Genomic DNA, 5588 nt, shown 5'->3' with positions numbered 1-5588 from the left:
TAATCATGAAAATATTCACATAGATATCACTAATTATTCTTTAAAACATGTATTTACCACACATCTAATTAGTGAATTCAAATACTTAAAGTTTCATCTAATTTTGTAAATCCAAAATGAGTTATGATTTCCTTCCCTCCTAGGAAAAAGTCATCATCTTAATCCAACTTAGTTCAATCTTGATATAAATTTTGGTTTTAGAAGTATTACATGACAACAAATATTGTATAAACATTTGAATGCAAAAATTTATGTAAAATTATTCATAGTCCTCCCACGTGGCATTATCCCTAGAATATTGGTCTCGCTACACCTTGCGTTGTGTTAATTCTTTTTTTATGCAAGAAATTTTTGCAAACCTTAAGTATTCTAAGAGGTTTTATCATAACCACCCCTAAGTCTAAAACATATAAATAAATCCAATAAAAGACATGAGCAAAATTAGACACATATTGTTTCAAATAAGAAATATGAAAAACACTATACAATCAAGAAAGAGATGTGACTAGGTTAATGACTTCCAACACTTCAAATGGTCCTACATATTCAGGAGCTAATTTTTCTAGTTCACCAAACCTTATTGAAATTTTATGCAATTTAACTTTGAGAAAAAAAAACATAAAAATCTCCTCCTAAAAACTACCTTGTAGTTTTTATCATTTTAACATAGCTATTATATCTATCATTGGCTTCTGCCAATCTTTTCCTAATTAATTTAACACACTCTTCCATTTTTACTAGCATTTTTAGCTCAGTAGATACTCTATCTTCTACTTTTTCCTAATTGGCATGTGTGTTATATTTTCTTTCATATGACTATTTAAAGAGAACTATTTTAATTATATAATGATATGAATTCCTATAAGTGAACTCAACTAAAGGAAGACAATCCTTCCATGTATACTATTGGTTCATACTAGACATTCACAACAAATATTCTAACACTTGATTCACCCTCTCAATTTGACCATTAGACTCAAGATGATAAGTTAAATTAACATTCAAACAAGTTTGTAAAACTAAAAATAAGGTTTGTGACAACCTCAAATTCATCCCAAAATTTCTATATTTAACAGAATTTTCTCTAGAATACCCGTTAATGGGTTCCAAAGGGATTAACCTTTCCAATAGGTGGAGAAAATTACTACATGGTGCCATCAGATCCAAAGTAGATTAAAATTAATTTTGATGGTGTGACATGGGGCAACCTAGGCCCGTCGAGTGTAGGATGTATTGCCAGGGATAGCAATGGTCAAGTAATGGCTAAATGCAAACAATGACTTGGCTTAGGGTCAAACAATAAGGCCGAAGTAAGGGCAACTCTTCTGACAAGTCAATTGACTAGGAGATTAGGTGTGGAGAAGTTACATTTGGAAGGAGACTATTAAATTGTTACATATGCTATCATCGAAGGTAAAGCTAATAATTGGAAGATTGATTGAGAGATACAATGCATCAAAAATCTTCTTGCATCCTTTTATAGCTTCAAAGTGACCCATGTCCTAAGAGATGGTAATAAGGAAGCTGACTCATGCACCAACCAAGCATTTGATTTGAAAGATGATGAACTCAGCTTGGATATTTGCCCCCATAACGGTAACTTTTTTGAATGATCTTCATAACGTTGTTGGTGGCTTGGCATATGGCTGAGCATTATGACGGTAATTGGTTTCAAGGCAGCGCATTAAACCAAGTGTGAGAGCTTTTCGAGATGAAAAAGAGGTCCTGCGAGGTTTGAAGAAGAAGGAGGCAAGGCAGACACTGTGGATTGGCTTCCCACAAGAGGGTGCGGTTGACTGTGTGAAGGCAAGGAAATCATTCTAGTTGAATAGTATAGGATGTGTATTTTTTTTGCAATGAAGGCATTGATGTATTAAGGGTACTTGTATTTAAAAGTTTTATCTATGTAAGAATATTTTCAGTAAGTTTGGGAGGGAGCTATTTTGTGATGGGAGAAGGTATAGCTTGGGGGGTGGGGGGATGGTATCTATTATATCAAACTGCTATTTGAAGATGGAGCTATTTTGTGATGGGAGAAGGTATAGCTTGGGGGGTGGGGGATAGTATCTATTATATCAAATGTTGCTATTGAAGATGGGATATGGACATTATATATTTTGATGTTTTGAAGACATTGTAATTCACTAAAAATCTTAATAAAAGTAACATTTAGCAATAACAAATAAATAGTTTTTTCTAGAATTCCATGAAATCGAAGATCTCCTAAATAAATCTTTTTGCAAGGATCAACAAATCCATTCAAGTTTCATAATATAAAGTAAAATTATCTTATGCCACCAAAATCATGTTATGATGGTTCCTATACCTTAAAATAATTTTTAAAAAATCCATATTAATCACTTTTTATTTTTATTTGAACAAGTCATGGATATAAAGCAATCTTGCAAGGTGTGTCTTTAGCCTTATCTCATTGATACTCTAGACATCTAGAGATAAAATTGGTTGTATCCTACTTCATACCTTTCAATAAATGTAATGATTCTAATTCAGCTAACAGTTTGGTCACACTTGGGTGTCTCAAATAAGATGCACAATGACCTTTCATTAACACTAAAATTCACAATTCATTTTGGTTTGGAACATACATTCTACTCATCATACCAAAATTCTGATGAGTTTTAAATAAGAGATTTTTTTAATTGATCATAGAATTAATATCCTATAGAATTTCTCAAAACATGTTCATGACTCAATGAAAAATAGACATTAGGTATTGCAACAATATGTCATCTTCAACTAAGAGAATTAACTACTAGATTTTATGTAACTGATGTCAAAGTCATAATTATATCAAAATTGCCATCATTGTAATTGGTGTGCATTAAGGTTTGATCGGGTTAAAAAATACTTAAGTCCCAAGTCATCAAATTTAAGTTCAAATGGCTTACCTAGCAAATAATGCTTCCAAATTGCAATGCATGGACTATTACTACGAGCTCTAAATAAAGTTAATACTCATTTATTTCATATGGAAAGATTTTTTTGGACTCATGCCATAACTTGATCTTCTTGCATTAATACATCTCCCAAACCTTCATCAATGCATTTGTAATCACCACGTAATAGCCTTCAAGATCAAGAATCCTAACAATAAGTGTTTGATTTAATTTATATTTTAAGATTTTAAAGGCCTCTTCATAGTTATATTACCATTTAAAACATCATCCTTTCCTTTCAAGAGAAGTGATTAGGTTTTCTATTTCAAAAAAATCAAAATAAACTTTCTATAGTAACTTGCTAACCCCATAAATTACACACTTCATGAACATTTTTAGGTGCTAGCTTTTTCATTATTGCATTAGTTTTTATTGGATCAATTTAAATTATTTTTATTGAAATGATATGATCCAGGTATTTTACTTAATTCTAAAAGAATGCATTCTTAAACAACTTACCATAGATCTTATGCTCTCTTAGATTTTGCAATACTAATCTTAAGTGGTGCATGCACTTCCTTTCATTCCTAAAATTTGTCAATACATCATCCAAAAAACAAGTACAAATTTATTTAGGAAGTCTTTGAAGACACTACTCATCAAGTTCATAAGTGCAACAAGTGCATTCATCAACTAAAGGGTAGCACTCTAAACTCAAAATGACCATGTAATATTTTAAAAGTGTTTTAGGAATATATTCATCTATATTTCTCAATTGATGGTATCCTAGTATTAGGTCCATTTTTGAGAAAACTAGCACACTGTACATTTGATCAAAGAAATCATTGATGTGAGATAAGGAATAATTTTTCTTTACCAATTCTTCACTGAGAATTCAATAATAAAATGACAATATAAAGGTTCCGTACTTCTTTGTAAAAATTATTAGCACTCCCTAAAGGGACACATTTGATTTGATTAATCCCTTTGAAACTAAATCTTATAATCAAGGTAATAATTCTACCAACTATGCTGCAATTTTATATGGAGTTTTGGATTGAGGTTCTCATCCTAGAAGTATGTCCACATACAAGTAAAATTCTCTATGAGGAGGTAGCTTGAGAAATTCTTTAGGAGATACATCTTGAAAATATTAGAGCAAAGGGTAGTTTTAGATTGAATAGTCTTTTGGATCATCTAATTGATTTATCCTAATAACATATATTTCACACCCAGTTATTCTGGCTTTCTTAGTGTAGCGTCATAAAATTGCGACCCTTGCAATTTTCGACCACATTAGGGTCCTCATGCATGCGAATCGAATCCCTAAGCCTGATCGGAGACTAGAGACTTGCTCAACACCTGAAAAACTACATCTTTCTTTCCCTCTGCACTGCCTGAATTGCATCTTGTCCTGGAAAAAAGGGCAGGACAGGGGCGTGGCGCCCCTGTCCCTGCCCTATTTCGGGGCAGGACCCTTTCCAATTTTGCATTGGAGGTTGTGCATTGAGCGGGAAAACTCCCCCGGTGTCGGCATGTGATGTAAAATCAGTTCATTTGACAAGTATATAAGTTGCATTCATATTCCCATTTGTAAAAATAAATAAAAAGAAAAGCATCCATAAGTTAATGAGATCAGGCATTCAAGAATTCAAGCATCCCTTTCAAGCATTGAGCATCTCAAGTCTCCTTTCAAGGCTAGGTGTTGCATTCAAGTCAAGGATTCAACCACTAAAGAGGAGATTCACTCCAACATTCAACTTCATGCAAACAATTCTATCAACATTTCTATCACAACCTCCCTTGAGGTGACTTACATTTCAGTCTTTTATTTACATTTACTTGCAAGTACTTTCTTTCATCATTTGGTTAATTCCAAAACTAGGGTTTGACTTGAAGGCAAACCCCCAATCCCAACCCCTTTTCCTCTCTTTTCCGTGTGTAGGTTGCAGGTGCGCAACTGTACTTTTGGATTTGGACTCCATTTGCAAAGGCGGAAAAACCCTTTTCATTTCGTGGATATTTTGTAGGACTGTGTACACTTTCACCACGGTCTGGGCAACTTTTTCTCAAATTTGCAAGGTGGCTTCATCTCGACATATTATTGCTAGATCTAGGTGCACAACTTCATCCTACGCTTCTATCTCAAGTTATAATCAGATCTTTGTCACTTTTTCACTTGGTCATAAGTACGAAATTCAATCAATTCAAATCTCATTCTAGAAGAGGGGATTAACTTACCATTCTTATATCACTCAGAATTCAATCTCCTTCTCTGGAGGTTGAATCTAGTGCATTTCCCTCCCTCTTCTAATGTAATGCGTGAAAAGTGTTTGGAGGGAAATCTGAAGTGAAACTTTCATCTCTCCTCGGAGGGAAGAAAAGCTTTCCCATAGATCTCTCATTCACTCATTTTTTCCAACATTGTATTTTGGTGAACCTGACATCTTGCATGCTTTCCTTTAAACAAAATCGCAACTTTAATTTTTCTGCACACTTAGTGGTTAATTCATTCAAAACCCTAGTTTTAAAATTGAAATTGAACTTGTGTTTTGCTTGCTATTGTCTTAGATATGAAAAATTGATTTGATTGTCAAATTCAATTTCCTCCTTGTCTTGTTCAATTTGCAAAATCAACTTTACAAAATTAAGTGGTTAATTGTTCAAACCCTAATTTTAAAAAATTATCTT

This window comes from Cryptomeria japonica, chromosome 4, assembly GCF_030272615.1.
Source record: "Cryptomeria japonica chromosome 4, Sugi_1.0, whole genome shotgun sequence".
Classification (NCBI taxonomy): Eukaryota; Viridiplantae; Streptophyta; class Pinopsida; order Cupressales; family Cupressaceae; genus Cryptomeria; species Cryptomeria japonica.
This window is presented reverse-complemented; position numbering follows the sequence as displayed.